We start from the raw sequence: 26613 nt of genomic DNA, 5'->3' as shown, positions 1-26613 counted from the left end.
TGGTTTTTTCAGTGAATATATATATATATATATATATATATATATATATATATATATATATATATATATATTACCTACTGGCAGTCGCCAGTAGGTAGTTATAGTTAGGATAATTTTCAATGTTAAATCTCAACATTCTATTTTGAATAACTTTGGCGCCGGTTGACGAATCTGCCTGAAATTTTCAGGAAAATGGTCTCATGGCGGTCCGGTCCTTCCCTGAAAGTTTGGGGGGGATTCGTCAAGCGGGGGCCGAGATAAAAGGGGGGTCCCAAAACGCGTTTTCCCCATGTTAATTTCCATAGGGCGGTCGATTTCACTTTTAGCCCGAACGGCTGAATGGATTTCCACCAAACTTGGCAAAATTGTAGGGACTGGTAGCCCGATGTGCCTTTGCTATGTCTCAAGATATGTGCTCCAGTGGATTTTGAGTAATTTAGGTTCAAAAAAATATATATATCTATAGGCGCTCTCCCGTGCGCGCACCCGTGAGCGCTCCCGGCGCGACACGCGACTTGCGCGCAGGAAGCTGATTGGCTCTCAGTTGTCTGTAAACATTCTAAACAGTCCGGAGCGGCCGCCATCTTGTGTCTCGGTAAAATCGAGACACAAGGGGTTTGAAAAAAAAAGGGGCAAATGACCATAAGGGGGAAGAGTAGACCCCCTCTGACCCCCTAGGTTTGATGTAGGGACTAAAATAGGGTCCTGCAGGGCATTAAAATTTTTTTTTCGTTTTGCGCGGGGGAAGCGCATGGTACGCGCACCGGCGAAGCACGGGGAAAATCCAGGATTATATTTATGAAGGCCTTGCGCTGTTAGTTTTGCGCTTCCTGTGCGTCAATTTTTGTGACGCACCAGCGGTGTAAAAAAATGCGCATTGTTATGCAATATTTAAAAAGTGACGCATCTATCTAGATGCGTCACTTTTTAAATATAGTGCAACGAGGTACATTTTATTACACTGCTGGTGTTATGCGTCACTTTTCTGTGCGCACTCCTTATGACATTCCAGATGTGTCATATTTAATGTATGACGAATCATGTTGCAGATACAATATGGCGCAGAGTTTTAAAAAGTGACCCATGTACCTAGATGCGTCACTTTTTAAAAATAGCGTCAGGTATAATGCATGCAGAGGGGGTGTTCTCCCGCAAAAAGCTTTGTAATAGCGACGCAGTGAAATCTTTCAGATTTCACTGCGTCAGTTTTAGGATGCTGTTGCGTCAAAATCTTGTGCCTGCTTTACAGCAGGTGTTAGACTGAGGCAAGACCTTTCATATGCTGCTTTCCCCATTTGAAAGGACACATTACTGGAGTTGCGTCACTTTTGTGACGCACTCCAGCAATGCGTTACTTGGAATGTCATAAGGAGTGCGCACAGAAAAGTGACGCATTGCACCAGTAGTGTAAAAAAATGTGCCGCGTTGCGTTATATTTAAAAAGTGAGGTATCTAGGTAGATGGGTCACTTTTTAAAATCAAGCGCCACATTATATCTGCGTGAGGTATAATGCATGCAGAGGGGGTGTTCTCCCACTAAAAGCTTTGTAATAGCGACGCAGTGAAATGTTTGAGATTTCACTGCGTCACTTTTAGGATGCTGTTGCATCCTTTAAATATAGTGCAACGAGGCACATTTTATTACACTGCTGGTGTGATGCGTCACTTTTCTGTCCACAGTCCTTATGACATTCCAGATGTGTCATATTTAATGTATGACGAATCATGTTGCAAGGAGCTACAGATACGTCAGTATTTCTGACATATGTGTAAACATAAAAGTGATGCGAGGCCGGCGCAAAATTTTGACGCAATAGCATCCTAAAAGTGACGCAGGGAAATCTCATAGATTTCAGTACGTTGTTATTACCAAGCTTTTTGCGCGGGATTGCCCCTCTGCATACAATATACCTGATGCAGATACAATATGGCGCAGAGTTTTAAAAAGTGACCCATGTACCTAGATGCGTCACTTTTTAAAAAATAGTGTCAGGTATAATGCATGCAGAGGGGGTGTTCCTTGCAAAAAGCTTGGTAATAATGACGCAGTGCGTCACTTTTAGGATGCAGTTGCGCCAAAATCTTGCGCCTGCTTCACAGCAAACCTTTCACATGGTGCTTTTTCCATGTGAAAGGACACATTACTGGAGTTGCGTCACTTTTGTGACGCACTCCTGCAATGCGTTACTTTTGTGTTTACAGATATGTCAGAAATACTCCAGTTTATTCACTGTGTCATAACTTTCTTTTCTAACACTCACCTTCTTTCATTCCTCCTACTTCACTTCCTTTCACCTCTCATACCTTTCTGTTCTTTCTTACTCATTCTCCTTTCAATTATCAATGCACTATATTTCACTTACTCTTCATTTTTTAAGATTATAGCTCTTTGATGAGAATTGGAGGTAGTTCTGAAAAGAACTTTTGGTTTTCTTCTTTTAACTGAAGAGGAACAAAAACAGGGAATAGAAACTGCTCAACAGGAGCAAAAAGAAAAGAAAAAAATTAGGGGTGGGAAGGGCAGTGATGGTTCTCTAATGCCCGAACCATGAGCTGGACACTTTGCTCCCCATAGGTGAGGAGTTGATTGCAGTATCTGCATCTGACGAGCCCATGGTTGAATGCAGGTTGGATGTTGGCTACCTGCCCCTGAGATTGGTCTCTTCCAGAAGAAGTTGCTCCTCCTGTTGATGTAGAGGCCCCATCTCTGGGAACCTCCTGTGCCAGAGCCCTGACACTTTCCCGGGCAAAATTCTGGGGGTGCCTCCTCTCCACATGTCGGATCATCGTAAAGTTCCCAAAAGAGTATTTTTTTTGGGGGTTACCCCGTGACAGGACCTGTTTGCAGATCCTGCACTCTACTTTTGGTGCATTCACCTTCTTCTGGCCTTCTGGAAACTTAAAAAATTTCCAAATGAAATGTTCCTTCACCTTTGGGGTAGGAGGCTCTTCATCAATGAAGTCATCTTCACTGCTGGATGGTCTGGCAGCCATGATGAATCCAGGAATATGGAGCAGCAAAAAAGGCAGGTCTTTCAGTCACAAAAGTGAAAGAAGAAGTGAAGGAAATGGGTGGGGATTTCATTCATTGTAAAAAAAAACTGTTAGCAACCAATGAAAAGTGTTATTTGAGGGTCACATGACCCGACGCGTTTACGCTGCGCGCTCCGGAGCACTTCCGGGTGCGTTTACGCAGCGCGATCGTAGGCGCTTCCGGGGCGCAAACGTGGCGCGATCGTAGGCGCTTTTCCGTGCGTTTATGCGCCGCGCACGTATGCGCTTCCGAGGGCACTTACGTTGCGCGCCGAAGTGACGTCATCAATCTTTTATAGAAATGCATAATCATTTTCCATATTAAAAAAAACTAATTTTATTTGTATGGTACGAAATGTTTTGCATTATTATTAACTTTTCATTCATATTTTTTTTTCACGAACGACAGTTGCGCTCTGGGTGCGCTTTCAGATGAGCTCTCGGAGAAGCTTACAGGAGAGCTTAGCTGAAAGCTTCCCGGAGCGCGCACCCAGAGCGCAAAAGAAAAAAATTATAAGAAAAAATGAATACTTAAAAAAAAACAGCAAATTGTAAAAAAAAAAAAGGTTAGAAACTCGATATACAAAGGAATTAGCATTTAAAAAACCTATGAAATTCACTGAAAAAACCATAGGTTTCACACCAGTTATAGTTAGGAATTAGCATTTAAAAAACCTATGAAATTCACTGAAAAAACCATAGGTTTCACACCAGTTATAGTTAGGAATTAGCATTTAAAAAACCTATTAAATTCACTGAAAAAACCATAGGTTTCACACCAGTTATAGTTAGCTGGAAATTTTACTGATATAAAACCATTGAAATTCCCACGTTATAGTTAGTCGGACTCACTATAACTTGCGCGTGCAATGCACTGCTGATGACATCACATATTACATCACTCATGACATGGTCAGTGACATCACTCATGACATCACTGATGACACCATCCTTGTGACACAGTGACAGACCTCCTTTCAGTGTAATGTAACCCATGAAACACATATTCAAAAATAGAAACTAATATTTTCAAAAAAGTGGATATACCCATACCAGTTACAACAACCAATTCAGTAATATCACCATCTAATACACATCCACTCATGTGTATGTATATGGGTTATTAGATATTTTTATTAGTATCAGTATGAGTGTCTATATGGTTTGGTGGGGGTATTACTTAGCACATAGATGCATGAGTGACTGACTCTTTGTTTGTATGTGTTTTGAAGACAACATATGTACAGGACTGTATGGGTGGATGAGTGTCTATATGTGTTTGTTAGTGAGTGAATGACTGTCTCACTAGTGTCTTTATCAGTAACTACATATGTTTTAATCTAGTATATATGAATATTGATGTATATAAGTGAGTATATGTGAGAGTAAGAGATTGTAAGAGTTCCTGTTTAAATAAGTATGTGTTTCTATAAGTGATTGTTTAAGAGAATAAATATGTGTAATTTTAAATAGAAGTAAGGTGGAAGTGTGTGTATAACTCTATATTCAAATAAATGGATGTCCAATAGTTTATTTGCACGTGTGAATATGTGTGTGAGTAACTTTTGGATGAATGTCGGTGTGTAACAGGATGTATAGGTGTATCACTTCATATGATGAGTGAGTATATGTATGAGTGACTATATAGAACTATTGGTGAATGAGTGGATGTGTATATAGATAGTGGAATTACTGAATTGCTTGTTGTAACTGATATAGGTATCTCCATTTTTTAAAAAATTTCAGTTTCTATTTTTGAATATGTGTCTCAAGGGTTACATTATAGTGAAAGGAGGTCTGTCACTATGTCACAAGGATGGTGTCATGAGTGATGTCACTGACCATGTCATGAGTGATGTAATATGTGATGTCATCAGCAGTGCATTGCACGCGCAAGTTATAGTGAGTCCGACTAACTATAACGTGGGAATTTCAATGGTTTTATATCAGTAAAATTTCCAGCTAACTATAACTGGTGTGAAACCTATGGTTTTTTCAGTGAATATATATATATATATATATTACCTACTGGCGGTCGCCAGTAGGTATATATAGTTAGGATTTTTTCTCTATGGAACTTTTGAAAATTCTATGTCTAATACCTTTGGCGTTTGTGGACGGAATCGGCTGAAATGTTCAGGAAAATGGCACATTTTGTTTCTGAGCAGCCCCTGAAAATTTGGGGGGGTTTCGTCAAGGGGGGCCGAGAAAAAAGGGGGGTCCCAAAACGCGTTTTTCCCATTCATTTTTCCATAGGGCGTTTGGCCTCACTTTTAGCTCGAACGGCTGAATGGATTTACACGAAACTTGGCAAAATTGTAGGGACTGTTAGCCCGATGTGCCTTTGCTGGGTCTCAATATATGTGCTCCAGTGGATTTTGAGAAATTAACGTTTAAAAAAACTGATATATCTGTGACAGCGTCCCGGATAGCGCTCCAGATCGCGTACTTTTCGCGTAACGGAGCTTTGCGAAGCGAAGCTGATTGGCTCTCCGGTGTCTGTCAACATTCTAAACAGCCCGGTGCGGCCGCCATCTTGTCTCTCGGTAGGATCGAGAGACAAGAGGAGGAGAAAAACGAAGGGGGAATTTAATGAAAGGGGGCAAGGTAGACTCCTCTTGACCCCCTAGGAATGATGTTGGGGTTCTTAAAGGATCCCGTGGGGCAAATAAAAAAATTTGATTTTTCGCGGTAGAAGCGCTTCTCGGTTCGCGAACCGGGTCGCAAACTGGTAGTGAAACGGGAATTTTGTCATTTTGTGTTTCGATTTAATTAAATTACAAGATGGAGGAAAAGCAATGTGAGTATTGGGTATAAGGGGGTATGGGAGACGTATCCTGATCCCCTATGTTATCTGAGGGGGGGTGAGGAGGCTCATATATGTTGATACTTGTCTTCCGGCGGTTGCGCGTGAGCGTTTTTTTTTTTTTTTTGCCGCTTGACTTCTGTTAACGTTCGATTCGAAGGAAATCAGGAAGTGTTGAAAACCATTTTGACACTGCGAGTAAATATATTGTTAAAAATAATTGTTATAAATTAATCCGTATTGATAAACATTGTCTGCGCCATCTTGCTTTTTTTCCAATGCCACACTTTTGTCGTGCACGGCAGCCATTTTAGATGCCTTGACCAGACCCACTCTCTGTACGCCGCCGATCCTCATCATGGCTCCCCACCCTCGCAAGCATCTCCCCCACGCACTGGTTACCCCCGCTCTCTGTCTTATGCATGGGCCATAAACCTCCCCCCATCTGCGCTGCTCTTCCCTGAGAATCACACCCTGTGCCTGCCCGACACCACCCTTTCACCCTATTCACTACCGCACCCTCTGATACTCCTCTTCCTCTGTGTCCGATTGTCCAGGCCGGTCCCAGGCTATCACCTAGCCCTGCGGATGTAGTTTATGGCCCCAACTGTAAAGAATCACCCCTGTTCAAAGGAGTTACAGTAGATCAAGGCCCCCACCTCATGAGATCCGTCACACCACACGCGTTCCTACTATCTGATAACGATCCTGTATTGTGATTGGGGAGGGGATTCTCACTGTAAGGGTGTGTGGGACCGAGCCTGAAGCGGAAGATTCCAGGGATGCCTTTTTGTACATCAAAGTCTTCACAATTATGTGTCACATTAAAAATATATAGCACTCCAACAAAGTAGTAGTATTATAACACTTTAATAACTTATAAATATATACAACGCTCCAACAAAGTAAACACGTTAAAAAAAAACTTTTTAAAGAACTATTTACATGACATTGCTTTAACCAGGATAAACAAAGAAATGACACAGTGATGTAAAAGTTTCTGAAAGAAATGCCAAGAACGTCCCATGTGAAAGTGAATTTTATCTGGCAATTTTTTTCTTTTCCTTCTCATGAAAAGAAAGTTAATGCCAGGTTCGTTACCTGCCTCATCTGCAAAAAAAAAACTCTCGAGAGGGACCGAAAAAAAATATAGCTATGGTAATCATTCCATGCATCGGCACATGGAGAGGTGGCACCCTCTTAATTATTCTAAAGCACAACTTCGAGATTTGGTGGATAATCCCCGACCGGCAAAAACATCCACCAATGACTTAGCAATAAGTGAGTCAGAGGCAAGGGAAACGGTCCCAAATCTGTAAAAGAACTTTAGGCAGATGAGATTGACTTGTGTAACATGTGGAAAATTAATTTCATGCGGAGAGATGAGTATTACTTTAATAAATAGATCATATGAAAATCATCAATGTCCAAAACGTCCTAGAAAGTAATTTTTGTCATTTTTGAGGAAGAGAGATAACCTACAGTGGTACGGGGTCGTTTTCGTTCGTACTAGGGGGGCCAGGTGACATTCGTTCGGGGTGGCTTAGGGGCATTTAAAACAACTTCCCTGATACAGGTAGCATATAAAGTAGAGGCTAAATACCAGGATCTTTATCGATTGCTTTATGCTGTACAAAAATGAAAAACACACAACAAACCTGGACCATTCATATTTTCAATGTTTCTGCGTACTATACTTTTTAACCCTTAACTAATTGAGCTGCTTCATTTCACCTGCTTTTAAAAAAAAAAAAAAAAAAATCGGAAACAGTGGCCATTTATTCGAAACTTACCAATCTATGCGTTACAACTACGTTTGCTTTTTCAAAAACCTTTAATAAAAATGTTGGTGCCCAAATACGGGCCTACAACCCTGTGGGCCGGCCACGGAGCAGGCTGGAACTTTAAATGGGGGGGGGGGGTATTTATTTGTGGAAAACATAACAGAGAGTCAGTGGTCGTTGATTTCATATTAAAAAGTGCGACAAGTGCAACAAAATCATATCGATAATTCATTGTGAGCAAGTACCAAAAGTGTCGACAATTCGAACCTTCAATAATAAATACAGTAATCAATGATGCATTAGAACTTAATATCAATTCATTGTTCGAACGTGTAATCAGTACCCGTCCCATGTCAATTCATTGTTCGAACATATAATCAATACCCATCCTGGATCAATTCATTGTCCGAACATATAATCAGTCTTATCCCATATCAATTCATGTGCTAAAAACTGCATACATATCTCATGATATCAAGGCTGAGCAATCGGGGCACAACAAGGAGTTGAGAGTTTCATTTGTACCGGCGCCATTTTGGGTGAGGTCAGGAAGGTCCAAGTATAGTCAAAATGTCTCCACCAACTCGTGGTTGGACCGGGACCTCTTTCGGCAGTCCAAAAGTTTTCGTTGAAGGGTAGCAGAGGGGACTGCCGACATGAACCATCAGTCAAAGTGGGGTGGGAGGCAACAATCTCTCCTACCGGGTCATACTGGTGTCCCACCGGAACTGATCAAGTTGGTAGTCTTGCAGGATTTTGGTGATTTCAAGACTGAGGCCGGCGCCGGCATGAGCGCGCCGACGTCCCGCGGCTACGTCGTGGTCGTTCCGTGGGTGATCATGGCAGTCATTCCCCATCGGGGGTCGGGGGCCCCCGTGGCTCTTATAGAATCTTCAAAGTTGAGGAGAACGTTTCTGGACGCAGGAAACTAGAAGCATCGTTGCACCGCAACAGTGGACGAGACCCCCGCTGGGTGAGCGGAGCATCATTGCCTCGCAATAGTGGACGAGACCTTTTGTCGGGTGAGTGCAGCGCCGCTGCATCGCAAGAGTGGAGGAACCCTTTTGTTGGGTGAGTGGAGCGTTGGGGGTGCAGCTGAGGGGCCCCCACCTGGGGGGGTGGGAGAGGCTCGTTCGCGCCGCCTCTCCCTCCCAGTGCACCCCACGCCGACACCTGGCGTTGATATCCGTGATGTCCGGACCAGGCGATAAGAGGGGGGGGTCGGAGGCAGAGGCAAGACATCCCCCCCCGTGGCCTGCAGGGCGCCGATTCAGGACCGAACGGGGAGCTCATATCAAGCCGGGGCCAGACCAGGAGATACGAGGGGAGGGGGGGGGTCGGTGGCATGTGCAAGACATCCCCCCCAGTGTTGTCGCAGCCATTATTGAAAAAAGAAGAAGATACCGTCAGCCTCGGCTCCTCTCCTGGTCCACCTATGCGACGACCCTTTTGTTGGGTGAGTGGAGCGTTGGGGGTGCAGCTGAGGGGCCCCCACCTGGGGGTGTGGGAGAGGCTCGTTCGCGCCGCCTCTCCCTCCCAGCGCACCCCACGCCGACACCTGGCGTTGATATCTGTGATGTCCGGACCAGGCGATAAGAGGGGGGGGTCGGAGGCAGAGGCAAGACATCCCCCCCCGTAGCCTGCAAGGCGGCAGAAGAAGGGAATCGGGAGACCAGTACATTTCGGGCCATCCACCCCACGGCTGATGGCGGTTAGCCGGGCCCCGCCCTGCACGTGTCGAGGCCTCATCTTCCGGATGGGCGTAACCGTGGCCTTGTTGCACTTCGGGAGTTTCCGGAATGGGGGTAGGTATCTGCTGATTTGTATCTATTTCATGTTACCGTTATTGGGCATGGCGGGCGGTGGGACAGACATGCTTGGAGCAGTGGGGGGGGTGGCGGAGCCTAGCTACCTCATGGCTGCCGTAACGTCAAGCTTGGCTTCTTTCACCACTTCCATGTTTCTTATTTCTAGCGAAGTCAAAAACTCATCAGTGGCCTACTGATTTTGTTCGATTTCTTTCCCTTCCTTTTCAAGTGTGTTTCATGCTAAGGTTTCTGTTCAACAGGATACAGTGATTACTTCGTATTTTACATATGTCTTCTTTATTAGGGGTACTCTCCGGTTGAGCCAGATGATGTACCTCTAATAAATGGTCCGGGTGGAACTAGTTTCTCAATCAGTGGGGAGTAGATGGGCATGACAGATTACAACGGGGGACAAAGGTCCGCATTACCCACCCTTCACTACTTGCAAAGACTAGACAGAATATTTCTATTCCACGTTATTTGCAAACAGAGAATACCTCGAGAGAACTATTCCTTGAACAATAAATGTCCAGCCAATCATTCATTCAGTGGGGAGAAAAACAGGCATGACAGATTACAACGGGGGACAAAAGTCCGCATTACCTATCCTTCACTATCTGCAAAGGGAGACAGAATATTCCTATTCTTCTCTGTTTGTAGACAGTGTCCGATTATTGCTCTTTGAGATATTCCATGTGACAGGGAATATCTCAAAGAGCAATAATCGATAAAAAATTAGTAGGATTATAACACTTTAATAACTTATAAATATATACATCGCAACAAAAACAGTAAACACCTTAAAACATTTTTTATTAAAACAGAAGCAAAAATGACAACTAACAGTAGTGATATCCTGGGCGGGTGATGGAACTGGGATTGTTAATGGAAAAAGATCTACAGAGAAAGGTATTGGTGAATTATACTTCTCCGGAAATGTAAAACTGACAAATGTTTTATTTGTGTAATCGTTTCAGGTCAAACGGATTGTGGGACAATGTTCAGAATGGAAGAGTCACCAAAAGGCAAAAAGTTCCGCTTGACCCCGGGAGCCGGCTGCCTATGTCGGGTGCGATCTCAGGCCACACCAGGGCAACAAGACTTGGGGAGGGGGTCGGAGCCAAGCGTCTTCTCCGAGTCCGCGCCATCACACCGCCCCTCGGGGGCCTCCGTCAAGCGGTTTAGGGAGGTACCGTATCACATTGTTTTCAAATGCAGTCAGGTCCACAAACGGCCCCCACTTACTTTGAGAATAGTGAAGCTGCAGCAGGTGCAAATAAGCTTTAGACAGTGTTACAAGCGCTGCTCAGAACTCTGAACTATGGCACCCAACATCCAGGACTTATGCCATTTGTGCAAGGCAGTGACATCGAAGCAACTCAGGGACCAAAACCATGAACGTACACTCATGTATGAAAATCTTACTATTGATGCTTGACTGAGGCCAAGGAGATCAGAGTGCATGAGTCTCATGCTCGATCGATTGAGCTAGCCGGATCGGGCAACTAAAAGTATAAAATAGTTATGTAAATAGTTATTTAATAAAATGTTTTACCCTGTTACTTTGCTGGTGTGTTGTATATATTTATAATATTTGCATAGGGTTTGTCGTTATTTTGGGTGGGGTGGGTGGCGGAGCCGAGCTGTCTTGCAGCCATCATCGTGTGGAGCTCAGTTCATCTCACTAGTTTCGTATTTCTCATGAGGGGTTGTTCTTAATGTTTCTATTTTAGCGAGGTCAAAAAGAGATCCCATTAGTGGCCTACTGATTTTGCTCGATTCCTTTTGTTTTTTTAAACGATTTTTCACTATCTGCAAAGACTAAACAGAGTATTGCGACTCTGTGCTTGTTTGTAAATAGAGAATGAACCAAAGAGAACCAATTCTAAAACAGTAAATGCTTGGATAACAATCAATCAAATGGAGAGAGAAGCAGGCACGACGGATTACAACGGGGGCAAAGGCCTGCGTTAACTACCCTTCACTATCTGCAAAGAGAGAGTACTCCTAAGAGAAAAGCGGGGGGGAGAGGGGGGGCAGCGTTCAAAGCACATCAGCGTGCATAAACACGAAAATGTTTTTACCTATCACGTACTTGACATTTGACAGCTTTTGATATTTGCTATTAAAAAACCATTGAAATTCACTGAAAAAACCATAGGTTATAGACCATATATAGTTAGGGATTAGCATTTACAAAACCAAGAAAATTCACTGAAAAAACCATTGGTTATAGACCATATATAGTTAGGAATTAGCATTTTCAAAACCTTAATTTACTCGCACAAAACCATAGAAATTCGAATATATAGTTAGTTGCAATAACTATATATCGCGCACCCGCAATCCACTGCTGATGATGTCACATATTACATCATTCATGACATGGTCAGTGACATCACTGATGACATCACTGATGACATCTCACATGACATCACTGATGACATCACTGATGACATCTCAAATGACATCACTGATGACATCACTGATGACATCACTGATGACATCATTCATGTGATAATACGATGAAGCTCTTCAGACTCTAATATAACCTTAGATCCACTCAGTGTAAACAGACACTCACAGACTGTCACTCATCCATGGAGTTACTCACACACCTAGTCAGTCATGCAAAGTATCAATCACACCTCCATTTCCTCAACTATACAGTTATACACACCTTACTAATTCAAACATATTCTAACACATATTTACTCTCTTATACAATCTCTCATACAAGTTCACAATGATTCATAAAGCCACTCTCACATTCACTGGCTCTTATGCTCAGTTATTTATATATGTCAACTCTCACATGGACTGTGTTTTACATATGTACTTACTTTGACATGTAGCACTGAGATATCCATTCACTCACCAATACACTCATGCACACAGTCAACCGCCCATGCAGCTGTTTCCACATGCACTTTTGAACCCATACATCTAGTGAATCAACTGCTCACACATCTTTGCACAGAGTCATACACCTCCCAGCCACTCATACACATACTCAGTCTCCCATACAAATACTTGGGCAACCAATGAATATCCCATATAGTTACTCATATAGCTACTGATTAACACATTCAGCAGTTTACAGAACAACAGACATAATGATGCACAAATTAAGACAGTTTAGTCACTAACCCATGCACTCAGTGAGACACATTTAATCACTCTCTCATACAGTCAGTCATGCACCCACTAAATTCTTCATCCAGACACTTATACATACACTCATTCTTCAATATGTAAAACATATTTAAACACACAGTCACTGGATGATGTCATCAGTGATGTCATCAGTGATGTCACTGACCATGTCATGAATGATGTAATATGTGACATCATCAGCAGTGGATTGCGGGTGCGCGATATATAGTTATTGCAACTAACTATATATTCGAATTTCTATGGTTTTGTGCGATTAAATTAAGGTTTTGAAAATGCTAATTCCTAACTATATATGGTCTATAACCAATGGTTTTTTCAGTGAATTTTCTTGGTTTTGTAAATGCTAATCCCTAACTATATATGGTCTATAACCTATGGTTTTTTCAGTGAATATATATATATATATATATATATATATATATATATATATATATATATATATATATATATATATATATTCACTAAAAAAACATAGGTTTCACACCAGTTATAGTTAGGAATTAGCATTTAAAAAACCTATTAAATTCACTGAAAAAACCATAGGTTTCACACCAGTTATAGTTAGGAATTAGCATTTAAAAAACCTATTAAATTCACTGAAAAAACCATAGGTTTCACACCAGTTATAGTTACCTGGAAATTTTACTGACATAAAACCATTGAAATTCCCACGTTATAGTTAGTTGGACTCACTATAACTTGCGTGCCTGCAATGCACTGCTGATGACGTCACATATTACATCACTCATGACATGGTCAGTGACATCACTCATGACATCACTGATGACACCATCCAGTGAATGTGTGTCTTTCTGAAAAATATATATATTTTTTTATATGTATTTGTAAAGTACGATGCAAGAATAAATGGTTAAATAAGTGTGTAAATGGATGTTTGTTTTTAAAAGAATTGATTGGTTAACTGCCTTATTAAGTGTATCTTAGTGAATACATATATTAGCAAGTAACTTTTATATATTGAAATGTATGTATCAGTGTTTCACTTTGTGTATAAGTGGCTGTATGGGTTGGTGACTGACTCACTGTTTGTATGTGTTTTGAAGACAGCATATGTACAGGACTGTATGGATGTATGAGTGTGTATATGTGTATGTTAGTGAGTAAACGACTGTCTCACTATTGTCTTTTTCTGTAACGACATATGTTTTAATCTAGTATATGTGAGTGTTGATTTATAAAACTGAGTATATGTGAGAGTGAGAGATTATAAGAGTTCCTGTTTAAATTAGTATGTGTTTATATAAGTGATTGTTTAAGAGAGTAAGTATGTGTAAGTATTCTTAGAAGTAAAGTGGTAGTGTGTGTATAGCTGTATATGCAAATAAATGAATGTTCATTAGTTTTTTTGCATGTGTGAATATGTGTGTGAGTAACTTTTGGATGACTGTCAGTGTGTAACAGGATGTATAGGTGTATCACTACATATAATGAGTGAGTATAGGTATGACTGACTATATAGAACTGTTTGTGAATGAGTGGATGTGTATATAGATGGTGGAATTACTGAATTGTTTGTTGTAACTGGTATGGGTATCTCCACTTTTTTGAAAATGTTAAATTCTATTCTTGAATATGGATCACTGAAAAAATATCGAGGGACAAAATATCGACTTGCAAAAATATTGTGGAAAAAATATCGACAGACAAAATATCGAGTTTGTATCTACAAACAGGTAAGTACAAAAATATTGAGTAGTAAATATCGTTTACAAAAATATAGTTTTAAAAAATATCGACTTTATTAAAAACAGTGTTAAATTAAATTAATATTAAAATTTAATTACTAAAATATACTTAAAAATACTTAATTTAACTTATAATAATTAAATAATAAATAAAAATAATAAAATAAAATTTTTACAATCATATTTGTTAAAACATATATATATATATATATATTAACATACTATAATTAAATAAGATACTATTATATTACCGTACAATAGCAGAAGTGTAAAAAATACTATTCCCACTCCAAAGAGTGCAAGCGTAGGGAAACCATTGGATAGCGTAGGGGTTAAAATTACTATTCCCACTCCAGTGGGTGCAACAGTAGGGAAAGCGTTGGATAGCGTAGGGGTTAAAATTAGTATTCCCACTCCAGTGAGTGCAACAGTAGGGAAAGGGTTGGATAGCGTAGGGGTTTAAATTACTATTCCCACTCCAGTGGGTGCAACAGTAGGGAAAGCGTTGGATAGCGTAGGGGTTAAAATTACTATTCCCACTCCAAAGAGTGCAACAGTAGGGAAAGCGTTGGATAGCGTAGGGATAAAAATTACTATTCCCACTCCAGTGGGTGCAACAGTAGGGAAAGCGTTGGATAGCGTAGGGGTAAAAATTACTATTCCCACTCCAGTGGGTGCAACAGTAGGGAAAGCGTTGGATAGCGTAGGGGTTAAAATTACTATTCCCACTCCAGTGGGTGCAACAGTAGGGAAAGCGTTGGATAGCGTAGGGGTTAAAATTACTATTCCCACTCCAGTGGGTGCAATAGTAGGGAAAGTGTTGGATAGCGTAGGGGTTAAAATTACTATTCCCACTCCAGTGGGTGCAACAGTAGGGAAAAAGTTGGATAGCGTAGGGGTTAAAATTACTATTCCCACTCCAGTGGGTGCAACAGTAGGGAAAGCGTTGGATAGCGTAGGGGTTAAAATTACTATTCCCACTCCAGTGGGTGCAACAGTAGGGAAAGCGTTGGATAGCGTAGGGGTTAAAATTACTATTCCCACTCCAGTGGGTGCAATAGTAGGGAAAGTGTTGGATAGCGTAGGGGTTAAAATTACTATTCCCACTCCAGTGGGTGCAACAGTAGGGAAAAAGTTGGATAGCATAGGGGTTAAAATTACTATTCCCACTCCAGTGGGTGCAACAGTAGGGAAAGCATTGGATAGCGTAGGGGTTAAAATTACTATTCCCACTCCAGTGGATGCAATAGTAGGGAAAGTGTTGGATAGCCTAGGGGTTAAAATTACTATTCCCACTCCAGTGGGTGCAACAGTAGGGAAAAAGTTGGATAGCGTGGGGGTTAAAATTACTATTCCAACTCCAGAGAATAGAACTTTAGGGAAAGTAAATACTTCATAAATAAATATAAAATGTATTATTGAATATCTATTAATAATTATTTAAAAATAAATAATATTTGTATAAAATTTAATAATTAATATATATAATTTACTAATTAACAATAATTAATTCTATTGATCACCTATTAATACTAATTAATGAAAATATTTACTATTAATTATTTAATAATGAAAAATTATTTAACAATTATTTGAAATTAGATAAATATAAATAAATGTAATTAATTAATTATTTATTATTTAATCACTTCCCAGCCAATTCCCCTATAAACTCACAGCCCGCTACAAAAATGATTTAGTAAAATTTACATAATTACCAATTATTCAATTAATTATAATTAATTACCAATTAAAATTTAATTAATTAACTATTATAAATGTATTAACTATTAATTTAAATTTACTATCAATAAATAAATTTATATATTTAATTAATTATAATTAAAATACTTTCCATCCTATTCCCCTATAATCCCACAACCCGCTACAGAATTAAATTACGCAATAATTATAACAACACAAATCATTAATAAAAATTAATTATAACATAAATACACACTTTTCACACATATTATACCATAAAAATACACTATAAAAAATTTAATATTATTAAAAAAACGATATTTTTTACTATCTATATTTTTAACAGTCGATATTATATCACTTACCTTAAAATCGATATTTTGGTCATCTATATTCTGTCCTGTCGATATTTTGTCCAGTCTATATTTAAAAGTCGATATTATGTCCTGTCGATATTTTTGAGTCGATATTAGGGAAACCTTTGCCTAAACCCTGCAAGCAGTAAGCTCTACAAACTCACCGCCAAACCGCCAGAGCAAGACAGGACTACCCCCGCCTCCCGCCGCACGACTCCCGCTGATCCAGGGAGACTGCCGCCGAGAGGAGAGCGGGGGCTGGGGAACTACATCCCCCAACAAGCCCTGCGCCAGCACCACCTGGAAGGAGCCACAGGAGGCGCATAAAGTCGCGCTTCCCCTGCAGAGCGGGGGAAACCTTTGCCTAAACCCTGCAAGCAGTAAGCTCTACAAACTCACCGCCAAACCGCCGGAGCAAGACAGGACTACCCCTGCCTCCCGCCGCACGACTCCCGCTGATGCAGGGAGACTGCCGCCGAGAGGAGAGCGGGGGCTGGGGAACTACATCCCCCAACAAGCCCTGCGCCAGCACCACCTGGAAGGAGCCACAGGAGGCGCATAAAGTCGCGCTTCCCCTGCAGAGCGGGGGAAACCTTTGCCTAAACCCTGCAAGCAGTAAGCTCTACAAACTCACCGCCAAACCGCCGGAGCAAGACAGGACTACCCCCGCCTCCCGCCGCACGACTCCCGCTGATCCAGGGAGACTGCCGCCGAGAGGAGAGTGGGGGCTGGGGAACTACATCCCCCGACAAGCCCTGCGCCAGCACCACCTGTAAGGAGCCACAGGAGGCGCATAAAGTCGCGCTTCCCCTCCCTCGCGGGACGCCGGGCGAAGCCCGAGCCAAGGGCGGGCCCGTTTCAGCTCGTTCCAGACTGAACCAGGCTGGGCCCTTCCCCTTGGTTTGTTATCGTCAGGCGATCCTCCCTACAGCTAAAGGTACTCTCTCCTTTTGTTTATCAGATTTTGGATTTAGTTCCGGGAGCTTGCACTTCGTCATTATGTCTGTAACAAGGGGATCCAGAAGTAAGACTGCTCTCAGAACTGCGCAGTTTACAGGTCCTATTGACAAATTTATATCTACTACCACCGAGGCTATTAACTTAAATATTTCCCTCTTAGAGCGCAGGGTATCCCAGGACCTTGCGTTCGCTAAGAGATCTTCATTGGGCCTCATAGCTACGGCTTTAACCCCGCTCCCAACAGCTACATCCATGCCTATTCTTTCTCAGCCTGGAAATGTAACAGCACAAGTCCACTCCATTCCTAATGCTGTAAATTTGTCGGCCACAAATCTGTCATTGGAACTGGACTCCACTGGGAATCTTGAGATCACCCCGGACCTAGAGCGGATTACAGTTGAAGACCCGACTCAAGGTGTCCGGTTCATGGGGGTGAGAGAAGGCGCTATACCCAAGCAGTCAATACCTTCAAATAAAGGGAATAAGGCCAATCAATACCCTAAAAACAAGAAAAAGAAAGGTTCTACTACTGCTTCAGTCACGAACATTACAACCGGTACTAACTCTGCATCATCTGCTTTGCCTAATTTAAATTGTCTTTCCATGGGTAACATTCAGGGGGGTGCCCCTTGTCTGTCTGATCATGATTTTTCCCAGTTGTTTGAAAGATTCAGGGACCTACTTAAACACCACCTCCAGCCTCTGGAACGGAGTATTATGGCAATTGAAAAACAGCTTGCCATACTCCTCGATAAATCTTCTAACCAGTCCAGGGCAGGAACAGCCAAACCCGGGGGGGTTTCATCTGTGTCCTGTCCGGGGGTCCCCCCAGCTAACATAGACAGACCATCTGTTACGTTTAACACTCAACCCAAAACAAAGGACCCTACAATTTCAACATCTTCTGCTTCTATTACCTGTGCAAATTGCACAAAACCCAAGCCTAAAGATAAATTAGTACCCCAGACACCATCATCCAGTCAGCAAATTCCCGCTGTTCAGACCCCACTAGTTACGTCAATTGACGCTAACCGCACTTTGACCAACGAGCCTTTACAGCAATCTAACAGTAAAAATAAGGCTACTAAAACTAATTCCCATTTAGGTAAAAAGGGGCCCAGACCTAAACGCCCATTTCATCTGGCTCCCGAGGTATCTCCATTTATTGTAATTTTAACAGGAGTACCGGAACTTACAGCAGGAACTGATGAACCCCACTGGTCCCTCCGGAATAAAATCCTCCAGTGGCTAAGCATCAACAGGCCTCTGAAGCAAGCCCCCACCATTTGTAGAATATCTTCGGTACGTAGGGTACCATGGGTGGGGAAGAGCCCCAAGAGTATTCAAGGGGATTGCGTCATCGTTACATGCGAGGATGCCTCTACTGTGAACCATATTTGTTCATGGCCAGATTTAGAGAAGAAAGGGGGAATCGATACCCACCGACTCTCCTTTTTCTACCCTCCTACATTTAACTACCATTACCCAATTCCACCGCCAAACTGGGCCATGACCCAAGAACACCAATGGGATTATGGTGACCCATGGCAAATTCAACAGAACAGGGGCAGGGATTGGGTACCCCGCCCCTGGTATCCCAACAATAACCGTTTTGTAGATGGCGGGTGGCAAGGTATTCAAACATCCAACAGATTTGACTGCCTGGAGATGGTTGACTGACTTCATGTCCTACCACCATCAAATCAACCAGTCAACAGGCAGTCGGGATCTGGTGTGGTTGCGCGATTCGACCTTGCCAGTTTAAAATCTGTCCCTACTGTGGCCCCCGTGTCTCCTAGTTGTCATACGGTTTTACAGAGGGTTCCCGTACCTGAAAGTTCTCCCACCCAATCCCCTTCTCTCAGACACCATCTTCCTAATACCCAATCCCCCACCTGCAGGTCAGTAATTGGACCCTCCAGGATATCAGCTCAGGCAACTAAGTCTGCCGATCTTACACTGATTTCCTGGAATATCGCTGGTATTGCAGGGAAACTAAACACCCCTTTTTGGTTTAGGTTCATAGGAGAAGGGTTTGATATAGTCCTCCTCCAGGAGACCTGGAGTCAGGAGGATATTAATGTAGAAGGTTATTCTTCCTATTGCCTTAATGCCACTAAATCCAACTCAGGCAGGGCAAAGGGGGGGTCTCCTGATACTTCTTTCTAATAGATTGGAAAACCATAAAGTCAGAAGTAGCTCAAACGTGGGAGCTCATAGCCAGGTATTAAGGATCGAATGTGGCAAGGGAAAGGACTTGGTCCTTGTTAATTTTTATAATAACATCTTTGATGCCTCTAGAGGGAATATTCTGTACCCCTTGGAAAAAGAAATCGCCAAGGCTATGGGCATTTCAAATAAGCAGTCGGACATCCTATGGGCTGGGGACTTTAATTTGCAGCCATGCCAGCTATCCAAGGGGAATCCATGCGGCTTTGGGGTGGAGCAGGATAATTTCAGCGGGAGCGTGGGCAGGAGCGAGGATTTCCCTCATTTTTCACATTGCCATTATGGCTCTATTTTAAATAAATTGTTATCCAAATGTAGTATGGTTGTAGATAAAATAAAGATGGAAATCCAGATAGAAAGGTTGACACAGGTGGTTTATTCAAGCTGAGTAAATCAACCCACGACCAGTAAAGTTGAATATCAGGTTTGCAATGGTCAAGACATACAATCAAAGCATTCTAAGAACATGGAATAAGAACCTAAGAAGAACATTCCTTAAAGAGCAAGTATAACTATTATGAAGTACATACTACACATCCTTCCCCTAATAAATAAAGAAGAAAAGCAGATGAAGGAAAACACAGTAAAGTAACCAAATGCATACATGGAAAAAAAAACAAGATTAATCCAAAACATAATCATGGAGTCTCACAGGAACAGATCTGATTCTGCGACTGAGATCCCTACCATCCCCAGCACCAATGGAATTGGAAACAGGCTGCAAAGTGGGAGGAGGCGTGAGATCGTTTGAATCACCATGTGCTAACAGGGAAGCATCAAGGCCAGGACGATTGACGGGAACAGAAGGAACAGATGGAGAGATAGAGGATTCACCAACACCAAACCAGTCAGAACAGCGATCATCAGATAAATCTGAGGTCTGCTTGTTGGAAGAAATAATCTTTGCTTGTTGATCAGAGATCTTAATAAGAGCATTCTTGTTCCACCAACCCCTTTCAAATAAAAGAGCTGCAGAACGAGAAACTTTCAACACTTTAACAGGAGCAGAAAATTTGGATTGCCCCTTGGTTATCTTAACAGGTTTCTTAATGATGACCCAATCACCAGAAATAAGAGGTTTTTCTGTGACATGCATGCGTTTGTCATAATTATTTTTGTAACTCTCCTGTTTGCTCTTGACATGTTCACGAACTTTAGCTAAATCCACATTGATAAGAGAACTTTTCATCAACCAAGAAGGGTTCAACCTAGAAGTGGGAATTCTACCCCGCAGTAAAACAAAAGGGGACACTCCTGTGGTACTGTGCGGGGTACAATTATAGTTCCAAATTTTCTCGCTAAGAAATTCAGCAACATTAAGTTTATTAGCACAGGCTGTTTGAATAGATTCCTTCAATAAACGGTTAGCTCTTTCTACAAGGCCATTCGAAGCAGGACTGTAAAGAGGAACTAACATGTGCTTAATGTCTAAATTGTTTAAAAACAAATTCATCTCCTGTGAGACAAAGTGCGAACCGTTATCGGAAACAATTTCATGTGGAGTACCATCGATGACAAACAAACCCTTTAAAAATGAAACTACAGCAACAGAATTAGGGTTCTTGACTAAAGAAAAATAGATCCATTTAGAAAAGTAATCAATTGCCACAATTAAGAATTTGAAGTCATCACTAAAAACAGAAAATGGACCAGAAAAATCTATGGCAATTTTCTGCCAAGGGGACTCAGGCCACTCTACAGGAACAAGAGGTGAATTGGACAGCTTCCAATGTTTATCAGAGCATAGACACTGTGGACATTGGTTGACAAAGGATCTAACCTGGTTATCGATACCAGGCCACCAATAAGTGGTTTTAATCTTATTGGTGGTACCGGTGATACCAGGATGAGTTTCATGCGCCAGAGAAATAATGGATTGTCTGATGCCAACGGGTGGGACAAATTTGTCTTGCCTGAACAAAATGTCACCTGACACCGACAATTCAGATGCAACCTGTACATAATGTTTTTCCTCCGTTGACATGCTTCTATCCCTGGGCCAACCTTTAATCAAAAATTTCTTAACATTGAGTAAGCAAAAATCGTTATCCATACCCTTTAACCAGTCTTGTTTAGTAATTTTTGTACCTTGAAGGGCATCATCAACAGCAAACACATACTCTAAGTCAGAGTTGACTAAATTACATGTGGATAAAGGAATGCGTGACAAACAATCCGCACGAATGTTTTTGCCACCAGGTAAGTATTTTATCTCAAAATTAAATTCTTGAAGACGTGCCAATAGTCTAACTAAGCGAGAAGAAGCTCTATTGGAGGAACTCTCGCCAAGCATGTAAATTAACGGCTTGTGGTCCGTGTATAAAAGAAATCTGGTGCCCCAAATGTACATTTTAAATTTTTCAACAGACCATGAACAAGCTAAGGCTTCTCGCTCTATGGTACTGTAATTTGCTTCAGCTGAAGTTAACGAATGAGAAGCGAATGCAATGGTGCATTCCTCACCCTTAATCATTTGACTAAGAACAGCTCCTAGGCCACGGGAACTAGCATCAACGGTAATGATGCTTTGAACACCATGGGAAAAGGGCTTGATGGCAGGAGCAGAGAGTATCAAATCTTTGACGGAGTCAAAAGCAGATTGAGATTCAGAGGACCACACAAATTTAGCATGTTTTTTTAACAGATCTCTAAGAGGTTGAACTACAAGAGCATAGCTCCTAACAAAACGAGCGTAATATTCACTCAACCCCAAAAATGCTCTGAGCGAGTCTTTATCTAGAGGAGGAGGAGCATTTTTAATAGCTTCCAACAAAGAAGATTTGGGTTTAATGCCATCTTTTGAGAGGTTGTGGCCTAAGTAATCAACCTCATTAGCCAAAAATTTACATTTCTTCTTGTTGACGGTAAGACCATTGTTTTGTAGAGATTTTAAAACATACTCCATCAATATGTAATGTTGATCCAGGGATTCAGAATGAACCAAAATGTCATCCTGGAACGCCTGAATTCCAGGACAATTATAAAAAATGGAGTCCATTAATCTTTGAAATATACTGGCTGCAGAAGCAAGCCCAAATGGTAACCTTTTATACATATACACACCAAAAGGTGTAACAAATGTTGTGAGGGGTTGAGATTCTAAAGATAAAGGAATTTGGTGGTACGCTGAGCGCAAATCGATAGTGGAAAAATATTTGCTACTACCGATATTGGCCAGCATATCATGGATTTTAGGCAAGGGATGTACATCAATGACAATGTTGCGATTGAGTACTCGCAGGTCTGCACATAAACGAATTTCCCCAGAAGGTTTTCGTGCTACGACGGCAGCAGAAACCCATTCTGAAGACTCAATTGGACAAATAATGTCTTGAGCAATAAGAGATTCAATGTGCTTTCTTAAGTCCTCTCTAACAGACAGAGGAACAGGCCGTACCTTTTGAATCACAGGACAAGCGTTGTCTTTTAACTTAATACTATGCTCGAAATTCTTTACCAACCCAATCTTATCTTCAAAAACAACCTTGTATTTTTCTAAAACATTGCAAAGAATGGGGTCATTACAATAATCAAAAACAGACAGTATAGGAAGATCACCCAAAGCAACAGGTTCAGGATGACCGGGTTTTAAAATAATGCCAAGTCTGGCCTGGTCTTGCCAGCCTATAATATCACGGCCATTGTGTGCAACATAAATTTTAGTATAAATAACACGACCTTTAAAATCAATGTTGTCGGGAAAATATCCACGCATGGTTATGTCAAAACCCCCGAAAGCCTTCGGATTAACATCAGTAGTAAATAATTCTTTGTCATTCCAAGAGCACTGAAAAGTAGTTTCATCCAAGATGGTAATAGGGGATCCGGAGTCAGCCATAACCTGTATGGTCTGAATCCCAATTGAAATGGTGCAAATAGGACCCTTGATACTGAAATCACATAAAGCATTAACCTGAATAAATGAAATAGAAGAAAGATTTAACGCATCACAAATTTCTTCCTCAGAATAAACCATATTAACTTTAGACTTATCTTTAGGTAAACGACACGATGCAGCAAAGTGACCTACACGTTTACAATTAGAACACCTTTTACCTTGTGCAGGACACTTTGGATTATTAGCAACATGAAACTTTGAACCGCACCTGTAACAAAATACATTAGCTTTAGATTCAAAAACTTTTTTCCCAGTATTGCGGTTAGAAACAACATTAACATTACAATTGTCACCAGATGCCTGTGAAATATTGCAAACACTTGAAGAAGCGGCATGTTCAGCTAAAATTTTTGAGGAAACAACAGAACACTCAATACTTTTCGCAATTACAATAACTTCATCTAAAGTTGGATTTTTACAAGTCAAAATCCGCTCTTGGATTTTCTTATTAAAGCAATTAAAGACTAACTGATCACGTAGAGCAGTCTCCAGGTAGGTACCAAATTCGCATTTTGATGCAAGAACTCGTAGAGTAGCTACATAGTCTTCTATAGACTCTTCTTGTAACTGTTTCCTTTTGAAGAACATATGTCTCTCAACCATGACTGATGGATCATCTTTAAATTGTTTGCCCAGACGTGTTAATGCCTCGGTATATACATTCCATGAGTCATCATCAGCAGGAGCTTGAACAACTGCTAAATTGTCAAATAATTGTTGGCCAGCATCTCCTAAGTGATTGAAAAGGATAGCTCTTTTTCTGGATGCAGGGTAATCTAGAGCATCTATAGCTTCCAAATAGTTTGTAAACACATGTAGCCATTTGTGCCATGGTGTAGGAGGTTTGCCAGGAACAATTAAAAACGATGGAGGTGCTACAATCCCATTGTTGTTATTACCTGAAGTAGCCATGGTAAATTCACAAAAAATATATATATATTATAATAAATTCTTACTTGTCAGCCTTTGAAAGAGAACTGTCCGGTAAAACGATCTTTTAAAAGTAGACAGAAAACGACCAAAACCTCAAAGATAAGATCGCGTTGACAAGAGGTTCAGATGAGCAATGCCTGTCAGCGTTTTATCAAGCAGACGCTGAGCGCTGAAAGTGACGTTTTATTTTTAGAAGTTGACGTCGAGCGCTGAGCACGTAAACCAAGCTGGAGCGCATTCAGATTACAGCATACGCTGGGCGTATTCCAGAGTGACGCCGTAGACGTGCAGCGCGCGTACCAGAAGCGCGTTAGAAAACAAATGCACAGCTTGCCTCTCGAGCGTAGAATGCTTCACGCATTTGAAAAAAAACGGAATGAAGCAGGCAGCGTTTAAAGGCGGCTTTCAGGTAATAAATATTAAAACAATAACTCACAGTTTTTGTGAAGATGGTCTCAAATGATGAGAACGAAATTCCAAAATTAAAATCCGATTTTGTAAGAAACGTTGGAGCCAGTGACCTTAAAGTTCATGGTCGAACTGCTCATGTCGGTGGGTTTGATTCCTACCAGCTTCCGATCGTCGCCAATAAATGTAGTATGGTTGTAGATAAAATAAAGATGGAAATCCAGATAGAAAGGTTGACACAGGTGGTTTATTCAAGCTGAGTAAATCAACCCACGACCAGTAAAGTTGAATATCAGGTTTGCAATGGTCAAGACATACAATCAAAGCATTCTAAGAACATGGAATAAGAACCTAAGAAGAACATTCCTTAAAGAGCAAGTATAACTATTATGAAGTACATACTACACCAAATTAGATCTATTCCTGTTAAATTGCAACAAAAACAATCAGAATGCCATTTGCCCCACCTTTACAGGGAGGGAAGCTGGGACATTCATCGATCACATCCTGTTCTCAAGTAATGGTGACTACTCAAACTTGTATGTGAGAGAAGAAAGTCTTAGTGACCACAACAGCATTTGCGTCACCCTTCCTACAAGGGGCGTCACACAAAATGCCGGAGAAACCTGTACCACTGATATTGTTTCCTGCAGACCTAACGGCCCGAGGATCAAATGGACAGGGGTCAACTCTGCGGCCAAACAAAGGGAGGTCATAGTTAGCTGTAAAACTGAGATTAGTTATTGCCTAAATGATGTCATTAACCCCGATCTTCTGTTATTACAATTTATTAATATCAATATTGTCATCGAGGGTATCTTTACCAAGAAACCATCAGCTAATAAAACTGTAAAATTGGGATGGTTTGATAAGTCCTGTACTGTAGCCTTACGGGAATTGAAGCTTGCCTTAGGGTTCAAACCCCGAAATGGCAACAGAATTAAACAAACAAGGGCTAACTACAAATTGGCCATCTCTAACAGGAAAAAGGTCTTACAGAGAGAAGCATGGGATAAGTTGAATGAAGCAGTCGAGACTAAAAATAGTAAACTCTACTGGGAAATAGTCAACAGCCCATTTTTAAATACAGAAGGCATTCCGGAAATCACTTCCTATGTCGCATGTGAGGAGTGGATCACCCACTTCACTAATATCTTCAACCCAGAAGGGTTATCACTAACCCTACCCCTTGCTGACTCGTGAATATGGACACCTACACCCTTGGAGATTACCCTGGAAGAGGGATTCGAAGGCCTTGCTAATAGCAAGGGGGGGAAGGCCCCGGGACCCGATGGGGTGCCTATAGATTTATTAAAAGCTGAACCTAATCTGTGGGCCCCCATTTTGGTTAGGACCTTCAACTGTGCAGCGGAAGGTAACATTCCCCCCTCTTGGGGCCAATCGGTTATCATCCCCTTATTCAAAAAAGGCAGTAAATCCGAGGCCTCCAATTATCGACCAATTTCTTTATTGGACGCCTCAGTAAAGGTTATGAGCAGAATTCTGCTCAAAAGACTAGAAACCTGGGCCGAAGATATGAACATTTTAACTAAAGTGCAATACGGCTTTAGGAAAGGCATGGGCACATTAGAGCAATGCGTAAATTTGGATCTTTTAATTAACAAATATACAGTAGCCAAAAAGGGCAACTTATTTTTATGTTTTGCTGACCTGAGCAGCGCATTCGATTTAGTTGATCACGGTATTCTTTGGCAGGTTGTATTGGAGTTAGGGGCACCGAAAGAAATAGTACACTTTTTGGCAAGGCTCTACCAGAAACTTTCTTGTAAAGTCCGATACGGTACCTTAGG

The sequence above is a fragment of the Lissotriton vulgaris genome, chromosome 2_1, assembly GCF_964263255.1.
Source record: "Lissotriton vulgaris chromosome 2_1, aLisVul1.2, whole genome shotgun sequence".
NCBI lineage: Eukaryota > Metazoa > Chordata > Amphibia > Caudata > Salamandridae > Lissotriton > Lissotriton vulgaris.
The sequence above is the reverse complement of the archived record's forward strand: the minus strand, read 5'-3'. Positions refer to the sequence as shown.